This window comes from Dermacentor albipictus, chromosome 10, assembly GCF_038994185.2.
Source record: "Dermacentor albipictus isolate Rhodes 1998 colony chromosome 10, USDA_Dalb.pri_finalv2, whole genome shotgun sequence".
Classification (NCBI taxonomy): Eukaryota; Metazoa; Arthropoda; class Arachnida; order Ixodida; family Ixodidae; genus Dermacentor; species Dermacentor albipictus.
This window is the reverse complement of record NC_091830.1, coordinates 35,698,123-35,712,930: the sequence shown is the minus strand read 5'-3', so window position 1 is coordinate 35,712,930 and position 14,808 is coordinate 35,698,123. Positions and strand designations below refer to the sequence as shown.

The 14,808-nt window shown below is 48.3% G+C and overlaps 1 protein-coding gene across 26 annotated transcripts in view; it reads right to left on the bottom strand.

Moving 5' to 3' along the window:
• The window catches only part of LOC139050998 (uncharacterized), a 458,593-nt gene that overhangs the window by 71,369 nt on the left and 372,416 nt on the right, over positions 1–14,808 (bottom strand). For 8 of the 26 annotated variants that reach the window (XM_070527974.1, XM_070527964.1, XM_070527966.1 and 5 more), the window contains one exon: positions 13,934–13,994. The exons of the other annotated variants lie outside the window; for them this stretch is intronic. The gene's annotated coding sequence lies outside the window, so the exon portion shown is untranslated. The remainder of the gene's footprint in view (positions 1–13,933; positions 13,995–14,808) is intronic. 26 annotated transcript variants of the gene reach the window in all.

Here is a 14,808-nt window from a genome sequence, read left to right as displayed (position 1 = left end):
ACACCCATTGCAGGGCAAAGGCCTCTCGCATACTTCTCCAACTACCCCGGTCGTGTGCTAATTGTGGCCATACTGTCCCCGCAAACTTCTTAACCTCATCCGCCCACATCACTTTCTTCCGCCCCCTGCCACACTTTCCATAGCTCGTTGCGTCGTCCAGAATTTAAGTAGCACCAGAGTCCTTCCATGGAAAAACATGGAAGGACTCTGGTAGCACCCTTTTCGTAAGCCTCCAGGTTGTGACTTCACGTTGGCATATATATGAAATAACGCGACGCGGTTGCCTGTTTTTTGAATAAAATGAAAATAACTGAATGTTGTTGGATACAGGCACCGATTGAAGCCCGCTAGTAACAGCAGGTGGTGGAGTTCAGCCGGCCGCGCATTGCTTATGGCGGCACTGTGGGCCGTTATGGTCTATCGAAGCGAGAAAACGGGTGCCAACAGAATGGCAGCGATGTCTCAATTATTTAATAATTAAACTCTGCAGTTTCATCAGCTAAAACCACGATCTGATTATGAGGCGTGCCGTAGCGGTGATCACCTGCATAATTAAGGCCACACGGTGTTCTGTAACCTGCACCTAAATCGACGCACATGAGCGTTTCACTCTCATTGACATGCGGCCACCGTGGGATCGAACGAGTTACCTGGAGCTCAACAACACAAGATGTCAGTCTGCAGAGAAAGCATGCTCAGCTGACGCAAGACAAGGGTAATTTGAAATCAGTGTTGTTATCTTTATTGTTATTATTGTTGCACACAGCATGTGCATGTCAAGACTAAAGTGTCACTCAACAAGTGAGCCGATCAGACTGCGCAAGTGTCACGAGCCTACTACTGCAGTTAGCGTTGTACGAAATTCGGTCCAAATAATTAACGGCCAGGTCAAGTGGCCAGGAAATAGCAATTTCCAGCAGTAACGCACGTGTTCAAGAAGATCAAGAATGTGAACGTCTCCGCCTTGTTGTAGGAAGAACGCTGAAGCTGGAAACTGCACCGCTATGGAGCTAAGCCTTGAAGAGATTAGAACTTCTTTTTTGCATGTGTGCATGTTCCTAGGATTAATGTAGTCTACTGGAAGCCAGCATAAGCAGCTAAGAAAAGCTATGTTAATCTTGGGGAGGAAGGCCATTCGGCCGTGGCTGATTAGCTGTCAAACTCTGTCATTCAGGAAATTGTCGCTAAGGAAACAAAAAAATAAATAAATGAAGAGAAACGGTGAGAGTGAAATAACATTCAACTCACGGCACGGTGCACTGAGCCTACAGAGACCCGAACAAAAAGCAAACAAAAAACATTCAGCGATTTGCCACGTGAAGGTTCTCACAGCAGACGAGAAAATACAGGACTAAATGTGAGACGAAGGTGACGGCATAATTAGGAAAGTGACGGCGGAAAATTGCGGCCGCCGAAACTACTCGGTCGAGTCGTTTAGCGTAAATTAAGTGAAGATGAACGAAGCAAGGTGTGGTCGCTTCAGCTGCTGCGTCGAAACTTGATCACTGCGAAGAAAATAAATTCCTTTCAGATGGTCTCTTCTACAAGCGACCGTCTACTGAGGCTCCAGACTTCTGAATTAACTTTGTGAGGATTTTATTTCCGCACCCTAAGACAAATGTTGTAGATGTTTATGTTGCTGCAACGTTTATGTTTGACGTAATACTTTTGTGGAGCGAACGAGGCGTCATTCCCGCTCCGTATTCGACACCACTCGTTCACTCGCTGACTCACCACCTCACAAATCACCCTGGTCAATCACTCATCTCTCTCAGTCAGCTCACTCAATAAATCACTAAGTAGATCACTTCCATTGCATGTATCATTTAATCGGCTCACTCAATGCATCACGAAGTATCACTGCATTCGGGTACGTCACTTATCGTAACCAGAAAGTATGAGAAAGGACGTATGGAATGTCAGGGAGGTTAACCAGAGGTAGTTCCAGAAAATACAGGAACGCTGGGGGATTCCAGCAAAAGACAAAATCTATGGCATTATAAGTGCACAATGCATGTAAATTGCATGCATGCACTTTTAATGCACGCACTTAATGCATGCTAACACTTTTACGTGTGGACTGCGACGTGTAATCACTCTGTAGTTTGTTTATAAGCAAACAGTAGTCCTAAGTGTACGTTGCGGAGTCTGAATTAGACCGCGGTCACGAATGAATGCTTGTGTAACTGGAAACAATATAATTAATTGGAGTATACTGGACTTCACGTTTGAAGTTGCGAACGCTGTAAAAAGCAAACAAGGAAGACAAGGGAGAACGAAAAAAAAGTAAGCCGTTAAAAGAAGAGAAACCAAGGTGGCCGTAACGCTGAAGAGAAAAGAGAAGCAAAAAAAAAATATAAAACACAGAGAACACGCCCTATCAACTTCACTATATATATGCTCTCAAGGCTACAGGAAAGCGAATCCATTCGGGCGGGGCTGCTTTTGAAGCGACACGCATAAACAAAGCGAAAGACACTGACAAGGAGATAAACAGTAAGAAGTGCGAAAGAAGATATGGGTGTCATGATACAAGGAAGAATAAGAAAAAAAGAAAGAAAGAAAGAAACCATATTGGGCTGTGGTTGTTGATGGCAGACCGGCAACACCGCCTCAGCGCTTAGCTTAGAACCGACGCAAGCCGCAAGCCAAGCTAGAGAAGAAGCAGATACACAGACACAGGGACGAATGGGGGCCATACTGCCGAAAGCTGAGGCTAATAGGGCTGCATCAATGGCCGTCAGAAGGCGAAGAAAGAAGCAAGTCGAAAAGCGGGGAACCTTTAGCACGAAGTACGGGAGATTCGGGGAGTTGCACGGACGTTAAAAGGTGAAGCGGGAAGAGGGCAAAGGGGGGAGTGTGGCGGGGTATTGCTACGTAGGACGGGAATCACTAAGCAGCAGATCAAAGGACCTTCGACGAGTGCTTCGTGGAAAGGCAACGTGCCCTACTGTAGACTCTGTCTAAGAATTACGTGCAGTACATCGAAGGCTATGGCGGAGCCGGCTCGCGTTAGGCAGTCGGTAACATGAGCCAACCCCGTGTTTCGGAGAATGAGAGAATGAGCCAGCGCCCGTTGCACGCTACTAATCATCTCCCTGAAGCTTCAGTTCGTTTGGCGTCGCAGCACGATCAAGGGTGGCTGCGTGCAGCAAGGTGGCCACACTGGCTGGTTGGTCAATGCTAATCGCGATGCATCTTGTTTTGACAAGCAACAGCTGTCGCACACAGAGAGGGGCAAGAAACCAGAAACGACAGGACCCCACTTCACTCGCGACCTGACAGCGCTTCACTCAGAAATTTGAATTGTGTCGTCAGCGAAGTGCTGTCCTGTCGTTTTGTTTTTCCCTTATCTCCCTTATAGCTTGAGCGAAGCGCTGTTTTGTACTTTTGTTTCCTTAGCCCTATTGGCGTGTGTAAGCTGTAGCGCTTCAAAAAAGCAACAAAAGAAATTCATCACGACGGCAGATTGGAGGAGGGAGACACAAAGCTCTTTTTCTGGGTTTCGCAAAAAAAGGGTCGTTCTTTGGTCTTTGTCTACATTGAGGAGAAGGACTTACAGCGTCGATTACTGGTAACTGGCGAAAACCTGTGTCTGCTGCACACACACATAAAAGGAAAGAAAAGCTCCGGCGGTGATTCGGCACATTTTCCGAGAACTCGAATTCGTTCCCCCTGGCAGAACTGGAGGGAACGTCCCCGTTCCAGAAGAGTTGGTGTTGAAAGCTGAAGGGAGTGTTGATTGGTCAACGCTGGAGATCACCCAGGGACGACTGGCGCACTTGTGAAGGAAAAACAAGCAGCGGGAAAGATACAGGGATGGGACTGTAACTGTTGCACGCAGCTTTACGTGATACAGGCAGGAGGAAGACACGGAAGAGGAAAACAGGCAGGATGCTACATTATCATTCAATAACACGTAATTCGTTCACACAGGCGACGTGTCTTTTTATCGCCATTCCAATTCTAAGCGGGGTGCCATTAGCGATCACCGACTGCATCACCGCGTTTTCTCGTTGGCTGACGCAAATACACATCGTATGTTTGAATGCTAATCCGCAATAAAGACAGTCTACTTTGCGTGCTAGAGAGACAGCTTCAAACACAAGTGATGGAACGCACTTGAAGGATATGACTCTGTGAACTCATGCCGCCTTGCGTCGACAAGAAGAAGAGCTAGAAAAAGCACGTATTGTCGCTGTAGTTTAACACACTATGGGTGGAGACCTACGAAAAAACAGAATCCAGCTTAGATCAAGCACGCGAGAAAGCCTGACTATGCTTTTCCGTACGCAGGCGACCTTGCCGTCGAGCTTCCAAGCATTCGGCGCCGCCGCCATTTTGTTTGCCCTGCAAGGTAGCCTACGACACTTCCGGCTTGGACGACTGTCTTCGCGAAGTTGACTTTTCTTGCCGGCTTCTTCAGAAAGGGAACGAGACCTAATATGGCCGCTTTCTATCTCGACGTCTACGGCGGGTGTTGAAATACAGGCACATCGTATTTTGCCGCACTGCGTCGAATTGGCGAGTCGGAGCATAGAAAGAGACGTGCTTATATGAACGGTGCAGTTATTCGTGTGAAATAAAAACAAAAGCAAAATGAAGAGTAAGCAAGCGACGCTCGCGCTAAAACCAGGAAAAGAAGGGTGGGGTGGGGTGGGGGCGGGAGCGTAAGAAGAAGCATCGGGAGGGGTTTTTCGCTCGCCGACGATCTCCCCAGCTTTCCTAGGATGAAAGCGCTGAGCTTTTCCAAGTACCGGCTTGCAGCAGCGCAGGAAATGAAGACGCAGCGTCTAGACCCGACGGCGTAGTATCAGAGAGTGGAAGGGGAATAGACTCGTCGTATGGAGACCGCTGGTTGAAACGACCGGCGAGCGTCTGCCGATGCCTCTTCGGGCCGGCTATAAGGGGAACGGGAGGCTAAGCTCCGGCGGGGCGGCGTTTTTTGTCGCTTATACGTGCGAGCGGATGAGCGAGGTTCTCTCGCCGAGCTCGAGTGTGGGCAAGGTGCGCAGGTGTGCCTGCAAAAGGTGTCAGAAGGTATATAGTCGCGCGGTAATGGAGCTGGCGCGCCGAGAAGCAGTGGTTCGCATGTGGGCGGGCGTTTCGTCGCGATGGATGTCGTTGCGCGTTGTACGCAGTCGCGCGCGCGTTCAACGTTGCGCCCGAGTTGGCGCTGGCGTAGAGAGTGCGCAGGTCGACGCTCGCCGATGTGCGGTGGCGAAGGCGAGGAACGGTGTCGCCAAGGGCTCAATGCTCAAGGAGAGCATTTGAGAGGAAACAGCCAGCGTGGAGCGAATGATGATAATGATGATAATGATGGTGATACTGCTCCTACTACTACTATTAATAATAATAATGACAGCTGACTAGCTTAGAAGTGCCGGTGGGAGAGTGCGAAGTTAACGGAAGAAGAAAGTAGAGACTTTTAGCTTGTGCGCTATTCCGGCAACCGGGAGCGGTTTGGGCGGAATACCTGATGGAACGGGAGCGGCCGGAGCGGTGAAGCCGCCTGGTGTTGTAGAGCTCAACCAGACAAACGCAGAGCTAAAACTGCAGTAACTCACCATATCTTGCTTCGCTACTACTCGTGCAAATTTTTGGCAGCGGCGTAATTGTGAACATGATTACGCCACTGTCGAAAATTTACACCAGCAGCTAAGCAGAATATAGCAATTAGCTCTGTGTTTGTGTGGTTGAGCTTTGCGCCACCAGCTGGCGCCACCAATCTGGCCGCTCACGTTTGCGCTCCCGCTAAACCGGCAAACCGCCCATGCTTGCCCGAATACCGGACACGCTCAAAGCCTCTAGTAACTGCACTGTGAACGATCCTGACCTACAAAAGCTTCGTTTACACGAGCTAGACGCGACCGAGTCAAGCGGGAAGTCGAGCTGGACCCAGCTCGACGCTATCATCTCTACAAGCACCTTGCCAAGCGGGTTGGCTGAGTCACCCCACCTCCATATTTTAGCGTGTCCGCTATTCCGGCAAACGGGGGTGGTTTGGGCGGATCGCCGGAGAGTCGGGGGCGTAAACGTTAGCGGCCGGAGCGGTGCAAGCGCCTGGTGGCGTAGAGCTCAACCAGACAAACCCAGACCTAAAATTGCAGTAACCTAATATATACTGCTTCGCTGGTGGTGCAAATTTTCGTCAGCGGCGTAGTTGTGAACACGATTACGCCGCTGTCGAAAATTTACAGCAGCAAAGAAGAATATAGTAACTGGCTCTGTGTTTATGTGGTTGAGCTTTGCAGCGCCAGCTGGTGCCACCAATCTGGTCTCTCATGCTTACGCCCCCACTCATCCAGCAAACCGCCCGCACATGCCGGACGGACGGGCTAAATTTCTTTAGTGCTCGCCTCGACGCTGTTTCAGCCTTACCTCGCTGGCGTTTACGTGAAACCGACGACCAGTTGACGGGCCCGGACAAGGCGACGGAGGATAGGAAGGTAGAGAGCAAGAGAGGGAAAGATAGCAAGGTCAGGCGGCGAATAGATTGAGTGGTTAGCTTGTGGAAAAAATAAAATAAAGAAAACGCGCCGTAATATAAGAACTCCACAAAAACGCGTCCTAGAGCTCCACGCTTTTTGTAAGCCTGTCACTCAGTCCACTTTCTATCGAGAACGGGAATTGCAACAACGCGTTCTAAAGCCTCCTGTGCTCAAGATGGTCCCGACAATTATCCGAGGAGGGTTTACGCAAACGTAACTAAAGTAACGCAGGGGCTATGAGATGCGACATATTAGGAAAGGCTATTATTTCTGATATATATATATATATATATATATATATATATATATATATATATATATATATATATATATATATATATATATATATATATATATATCCAGCACTCAATGTGCGCAAATTTATTTCGCATTTTGTCTCTACGGGAAGGGGGCGGCCGCAGCGACCTGTAATCGCACCCTCGACCTCGCGCTCAGCATCGCAGCGCCCTGCCGACCATGCTAACGGGCTCAAATATAGGCCCCCCAGTGTTGCCACGACACATAAAAAATATTGTAGTGAATTTTTTCCGCGAGACGTCGGTAGAAATCAGTAGATTATCAATTTAAATTTTCGTACTCGGTTTTTCGAACCCACAAATTCAGTGCTTATATTAGTACTATTTTGTAGCATTTTGGCTCGAGATTGTGATTAGAGAGAAAAAAGTGACCTCGAGATTTTTTAAGCGATATTTCTGGGAAAGCCGGGATCCGGGAAGCCATAATCAAGCCCACAATAAAAAAGTATACGTTCAAGACCTCATGATATGGCCTATTCAAAGGCGTTGGTTGGTAGTTAGGACTTGAAAAGCCTCACTGTTGGGGAGCCTCTGGCGAGTTGTAAATGAAGCGCGCACGACGAAGTTGTCCGGTTAATGCGTGAACTGATTGGAAGCAATGGCTCATGTGACCTATCACATGTGGCAGGTACCACAGAACGCGGGCAGCAGCTGACAACCTGTCTGCACTATTCAGAGCATGGAAGTAAGTAGGCTTTCCTATTCCCTTCTTGAGCACAGGGCGGGCGCTAGAAGCGTCGCAGCAAAAGAGCGGTTGGTTGTGGTTTCATAGTTGTGCTGCACAGTAGTGTACTCACTTCCCCCGATTTACCATCCAACCCATTCGCCATCTTTAATCACAGGAAATAGGTAGCGCACCGTTTTATAATCTGAAAATGGAGGAACGTGGTCACATCTGAGCCAACCCGCGCTTTTTTTTTCGTTTGCCATGTGGTGCTGCACTAAACTCGTACCGGAAAAGTAGCAGCCTTTGCTTTCGTTTCCGTAGAAAAGACAAAAAAGAAAGATCTGTAGATTCAAACGCTTTATCGCTGAATGAGCAGAAAGATATAAACTATCAGTAGATTAACTGATGAATCAGCTGCCGTGGCACCACTGCTGCTTCAGCCATTTCCAGTCATGCGACGTATTATTGTTCAGCCATTGCTATAGGGAAACAGTTACGCTCTACTATAGTTTCGTTCTCTTTCTTGACCGGGGCGAACAGCAGACGGCGCGATGTTAGGTGTAGCGCCTAATCTTAGTGCTACACGAACACTTTCGAGAATTTCTGCGTTTCCCGCGAGACGAAAAGTAGCGCACCCGAGAAGGACACGCTTTTTATATATCTCTTCGTGAAAACCGTTCGTGCGCGCAGTATTTTTATCTTCCTGACGGCGACGTCACAACCAACCCGGCTAGAAACTCTTCCGCGCCATATTTGTCACTGTTTCCTCTCGATGTCGCCTTTCTAATGTTTTCTGCCATTATCTCGCCGGATTCACACGCGATGGGAATCGTTGCGGTACCAGCGAAGTCAGAACCGTAACCAGGCGGTGCGTCGCTAAGCTTTCCGACTCGAGAAACTTTGCGGGAGAGCTCTGAGAAAGAATAACAACGCAAACAAAATGAGTGATTAAACAGAAAGAAAAAAAAAGATAAACGTTCGTGACTGAGAACGCAGGCTAGGACGCATGGTCTGCGAAGCGCGTCATTCGCGATATGAAAGAACCCGAGGCAGCACTAGACCCAGAAAGGCGATAACTGGAAAGAAAAGGTTAAACATAATAGTAAGGGCAAATGGGAGGAAAAAGCGGAGGGAAAAGACGAAGCAGTCCCGTGCTAAACCCGCCACCCGGAAGGCGTTGCGCTTCGAAGCTTGGAGAGAGAGAGAGAGAGAGATTGTGAAGAGGAAGAAGCGAGCAAAGAAAAAAAGCATTTGACGCTTGCCTCTCGCCCTTTCCACTTTCACGTTTTCTCATCTTTCGCTCTTTGACATAAGCCCACGACGCTCTTATTTTGAGAGACGCTGCGCGTCGGCTCCCGGCCTGCTCGAGAGATGTAGGGGAAACAAAACGGCTTGCGACGCCGAGCGAGCAGTTGAAAACTTGCGCACGATGACGTCACGGGCGCTCTAGTTTTGATTTCCGAGTGGAGAGGCTGCGACCCAGGTCGCGTCCGACTGCTGCCGGCCCGGCACGGCGGAGGCAAAGCGAGACGCAGCCCCTGGCGACCCTGCGAGCCCGCCAAGGTCGGTGATTTAGGTCTTAGCCAACCCGAAGAGATAAGTCCCGAGGGGGAAGGGAGGGCGAGGTGAGCTTTTTTTACGTGTGCTTATATAACGAAAGGGCCTGAGTAAACCTGCCAAAAGCACTTGCTCTTATATACAGAGTGGTCTAATTTTGGAAGTCTGAACCGACTTGTTGAAAACTATGTTGCGGCAAAGAGCCCACTTATTTACTTATTTGTTTGCTTATTTAGTAGATGCTGGACACCATACCTGCGTTAAATAACAAAGGGCGCATCATGGTAAAAATAATTTATAGTAAGTGCCATGAATTTTCGGCCACATCTTAGGAAGAAATACAATTATCATTTCTGAAGACACAACGTAAAGGTGAGCACTAGAAGCAAGAGGAAGGGAGAATTAAAAAGCACACCCACTATGGCTCACACCATAGTGGGTGTGACCCACTCTCGGAGGAAAGCAAAGCAAAGCAAAGCAAAAAATCAAGATAAGGAAGTCGTTCCGAAGGGCAGCCACGGGTCTGGTTCGTTACAATGAATAGACACACAGTCAACTCATTGGCACGTCGATGCGCCTGGACTGAAGACATGAAAATGTCGCTCGCTGAAAGGCGGCTGCTTGATGTCGCCAAGGTGTGGCACAGATAAGACGGCTCTTCGTACACTTCCTGGGGCGAATGGGGTGCGGCTTCAGTGACTTATTTGAGCTGCAGCTCCCTTCTGCCTATTTCGGTCGCTTCGTGCGCGTGTGCTGACGCCGGAAGGCACCAACCGAAGAGGTGAGTATCTACGTGTATGAAAAGGTCAAGCTTCTCGAGGACTGCAGCACCGCCTGGCTATCTGCTGCTGCTCGCCGGTGCGTGGTCGATCGGTTGCTCGACTTTACTGATGCTGCCATCCTCTCTGCTCAGCCTCCGTGAACGTCGCCGTATATTTTCGCTCGATATGCAGCTGAACTGCCCCATACTATTCACCGTCGTATTGCTGCAGGTAGGCCGAACCTTCACCGACCATCTCCGCACGACGTGGCAGCCGCTCTTGTGGTCGTACAGGCCACAATGTCAAAGATTGCCCTCAGTCACCAAAAAAAAAAACGGGATCTATTACCAGCTGTGTTATCAGTCTTTGTGGAAGGGATAGACGACATGTTAGCGCTTGTAGATACCGGCGCTGCAGCACCGTCATGCTACTGAGAGAATCCACCCATGGAGGCAACCTCCCCCTCTACGGACTAGGAGGCAGCGCTATGATAGAGGGAATGCTCGACTAACATGTCCGGACGTCGGCGGGGACAAACTTTATCCCAGCAGTTCCTGTTTTCGAGGACTTCCCTGCCGGCGTGATTCCAGGGACGGATCTCTTGCCGTCCGACGACATTCAAAGCACCATCGGACACGGGCGTGTTAAGCTCCGCCCTACTTAAATGCCGGCCCAGGGAATCACGGCCCCTTCCACGCCCGTTACGACACCGACAGGCGAACCTTCAAATTCGCTCACCTTGTCATCGGTAGTTGCTGGCCACGTTGTGGTGGTGGTGGTGGAAAAACTTTATTAATTATTGAGAGGGAAGAGGGGAGTAAGGAAAAGGGTAGGGTGGGAGGGAAGCGGTTGGGTGGGTCCCTATTCCAGGACACCAGTGACCCTGGCTACTCTCTCCGCCTGGTCCAAGAGGCCCCTTTGGGCCCCCAGCCCCGGCCGGGCGAGGAGGATCTCCCACGGCTCCCTATTGTAGGCAAGCATCTCAGGCGAGTTCGCTTCTCGTGGTCTTTTTGTACATTCCCACGTCACATGTGGCAGCGACGGCCACGCACCGCACCATGGACAAGCGCTGGTATGTAGTGTGGGATTTATGTGGTGTGCTCTTCCCAAGTGGGGATAGGTGTGCGTCTGTATTCGTCTGTATGCGCGGGCTTCTTGTACCCCCAGTTGCCGATGCGGGGGGGCAAGGCGCTCTCTCGTGCGACGTTGGTGTTCGAGGATGTCTCGGGCTGTAAGTGGACAGCACGTTGTGTGTCTTGTTCGCCCACAGCACACCCGACCTTCCAGGCACTCATTTGCTGGCGCATCACACACGCACGGGTGACTACTGTCCTATATGTGTGCCACTGCAGAGGTGTAAGTGATCGCGGAAGACGTGCGTGAAATGCTCGACGAAGCTATCGCGCGGCCCTCTTCAAGACTGTGTGCATCGCCTGTCGTGCGTGTTCGGAAAGAGAATGCGTACGACATCCGACGTACACATTGTAGAAGTGGAAGACGCCCGACGCGTACCTGCTATACCATGAAGTGATGACGTTATTGACGTACGATCCGTTACTCGAGGTTCTTTACATCGCTTGATGTACGCGCGGGATACTGGCAGATACACGTTGCGGAGGAACATACGTGCAAGACAGCCTTTCTGGCTCCTTAAGGCTTGCACGAATGTACCGGCACGTGGTTTGGTTCGCGCACGGCTCCTACTACCTTCCAGCGCGCCAGGAATTGCGCGCTAGGACCCCCGAAGAACCATGGACGACATCCTGGTCGTTGGCGCAACGGAAGAACAACATCTGCACAATTTGGACGAAGTACTATACAAGAGCTCTATGAGTCTCGTTTTCGGTTGAACAGCGAGAAGTGCCGTGGGTTCGCAGAAGCGCGCTCGTCTAGCACGCCGGAGGCCCGGGTTCCATTCCCGTCCTGACCGAAATGCCCCAAATTTTCTTTTTCAAGTCCATTAATTTGGCTTGCTTACTCGAACCTGCCTCAGAAATCTTCGTGCAGTCGGCCGTTTTAGTCCCATTGCTTGGTCCCGCGCCAGCGACGACGCCTGATTTTCGCGTAATGGGGCATATAATGCTTTCGGATTAGTAACTTCGCAGCGAGCATGTGCCGCCTCAAGGAAAGGTTCCGGCGGTTTAACTTAACTGCCAATACTTTTTTTCAGGTCAGGAGCGTGGCCGAGTGTGAAAGACGAAACATGCGGATGAGAACTGGAAGGAAGAGAAAGAGGAAGCGGGAATAAAGAAGAAAGAGAAGGATGTCGCTCGGAACAACGGCTACGGGTCTGGTACCTTACAGAATACATTAAATTGGTGCAAATAGCAACAAAACTACAGGAAACGTTGGAACATGGAATGAATACGTGACAATACAGGTAATATCACATTGTATCGCTGAGCGTATGAAATTGCGTTACTTAAAGAGGGATACATGTAGGACAAATCGCTGTCTGACATCAGCTAAAGGACAGCTTGACGAATTAGGTTTCTCATTATTCTGAAGGCCTCGTTTGTGGTATTGAGGCTGAGGAGCTAATCGAGTAATATCATTTTCAAAAATTGTCTTCTTATGGCACCAATATAAAAAAAGCACGCCTTCAAGATGTCTGGTTAAATACAGTGAAGTTCAGGCTTGTCCTTATCGGCACTGTATTTCCTCATTGTTTTATTCTTTTGTTTTTCTTTCTTGTCAAAAGTTCACTACCTGTCTGCCAGTCTGTTGTGTGTTGAGATTAGGTGTACATGAGCTTTACTATACTATATGTAACGGCTGGAAAACACATTACTCCGGGGATCTCTTAGGCCCTAAAACACATTGCGATATCTGTCAAGTAAGCCAATGCGGCGAACAAAATCAATAAACCACATTTCAACGTTCTTGCAGTCCCACGGAGTAGGACATTGCAATTACCTTCCCCATGACGTTACCTCTACCGCCTAAATTTTATAGATTCATTACAGCCCTTTCGTAGAAAGACCATTCGTCAAGTCCCGCTAACTAACCCGACCCGCTTTTTTCTTTAACCAACCATCATGTGTTAGTTCTGTACTCAGCGGACCATTGATGTAGCAAACGTAACAAAATAACATAATAAATGAAACGCCAGAAAGTTGCTGCTACTTCGGTGGGAAACGAATGGGATATCATGAATCGATAGCAGTGGGCGACGAATCGCCTCTTTTCACCGGTAACAACTTGTTCAGCTAGCGTAGGCGGCCCAGAATCGCACGCACATCGCAATGGATGGGTGTTGGCGTGCATGTGTAGAGGGTATCTGCGCGTTAGCGGAGATGTCGTGTCATATGAAGGAGTTACACGCACCAGCAGCTGATGTATCACCGTTTCGGTTTCTGAAACCGAGAGCTTCCGCAGTGACGACGGAGCGTAACAAGTAGTTATCGTAAGTTTCGAAGTTGTCAAGACGATACCGTTTATTTGTTACTCAAACCGCGGCGGACGGCATAGGCAGTCATTAACCGATCGGCACCTATGCCTTCGGTTCCGCACTCGTTCATTTATTCTCAGGTGCACCACAACAGACGTTTCTAGTATGCTAGGAGGCACTGACATCCTCATAAATAAGCACACAAACAAACAAAACATTCTAATACTTTTAATGTGCCGAAACCAGCCGTTGACCATGAATCAAGGTTGGAACAGTGTAATAAAAGCGAGGTAGTGATTTGGTATACAATATAGGTGAATGATGATAATGATGATGACCATAATAATTTTTATTGTGTTCATATGTAAGGATACCCTTATAAACGATGTGTTGATTGATTCCCCAAAGCGTGTTTTACTTGCTTTTCTTTACCTTTACGGTTCATCCTAACGTTTTTCAAAATACTAGTTAGCTCACTTCAGTGAAGGTTTACGATTTTCGCATCAACTTTTCAAAGATATCGTATTAGACTATTTCACAAGTTCATTTGCGACCTCCCAAGAGCCCCTAAAACTAAATTTTTGAAGGAGGCTAACTACTTCCACATTTTAGTTCACTTGTTGTACAATAATGGAATATAATAAGAATTCACATAACTAGCAAATGACAGTGGGATGAAAGCTACTTCATGTCAGCGTGAAAAAACCCAATATCACACAAAAGAAAGGCAGTAAAAGGTAACGACATACCAGTGTTCACGTAGCACTCCCCTCAATATGCCGAATTTGCAGAACCTAAAGCTTTAATGCACTGAAATTGAATAAAAAGCAATTCATTAACAAAAGCATTTTCAATGTACGAACACTTGTAAATATATAATATTTATTGTTGCACGAAAAATTTGAGCTACTAACAGAAAGCGATCAACATCTTTCGTTTGCGCTGTACACGAATTGTTGTCATCTGAACATGTTCTCCACTATCTACGACTTCTGGGGCACCATGATCAGGATTTGAACCGTAGAACACTACCGTCCAATACCGTCTGATATCCAGCTTGCTCTCTTTGCATCTACTGCGGACCACATTATTTTGGCCATCCAGCATATGTCCGATAAAGGAAAACGACGCACCACTGTCCCCATTGTCCATATTTCCGTATATCTAACTTACTTGCCTCCATTGGTGGCTTTCACTTGGCACATGAAGCTGCGCCAAGTGAAATTGTTTCCTCGTGTTCGTGAAGCTTCTTGCGTGTCATACGTGACTCCGAGATTTCTCGCCACTCAAAAGCTTACTTTTGACAGCGTGTAATACTCAACTATCCAACTTGTTTTTGCCGTATCGTCCGAATTTTCTTGGCTGTCATATGGCTAATCACAAATAATATTAAAAAATAAAGAGAGTACGGCAAAATTAGCATATGTGTGAACGCGAATCTCAGAGGCAACATCCGTAATTCTCCCAATGCATGGTAGGTGGCGCCACAGTTGCACTGCCCAGCTAGAAAACAAAGTGGCTTCACCAAGGGGCTTAGTATCTGCTCTTTACTAGCTCAAGTTCGTCAACGCGCCCTTAAGGGGCCAATAAAGGGATGTAGCGTGATGAAAAAGTGGGTTCTCAA